The sequence below is a fragment of the Penaeus monodon genome, chromosome 27 (assembly GCF_015228065.2).
Source record: "Penaeus monodon isolate SGIC_2016 chromosome 27, NSTDA_Pmon_1, whole genome shotgun sequence".
Lineage (NCBI taxonomy): Eukaryota > Metazoa > Arthropoda > Malacostraca > Decapoda > Penaeidae > Penaeus > Penaeus monodon.
The window spans coordinates 13,184,390-13,184,697 of NC_051412.1; positions in this window are offsets into that span (position 1 = coordinate 13,184,390).

Consider the following 308-nt stretch of genomic DNA (forward strand, 5'->3'; position numbering starts at 1 on the left):
AAAATGGAGCCAAATAAGTGAGCGATCCACATTCTAAATTGGTTTTTTCCCTTCGTCGTCTGCTCTCATTAGGCACGGCGACACAGGACTAATTGCTTGGACATTCTAAGCATAGAATTGCCTTAGACATGATCTCAAAATCAATTTATTTGACGACAAAAATAGTTCTTGCGATTAGATCTGAAGGTGAGTATCTCCATTAAAGCGTTTCTTAATGCGATTTTTTTTTTCTCCTGTTATCTGTCCTTGTGTACATATGTGAATATATTATCAGAGATAGTGACAAAAAGAAGAATAACGAAAAATTG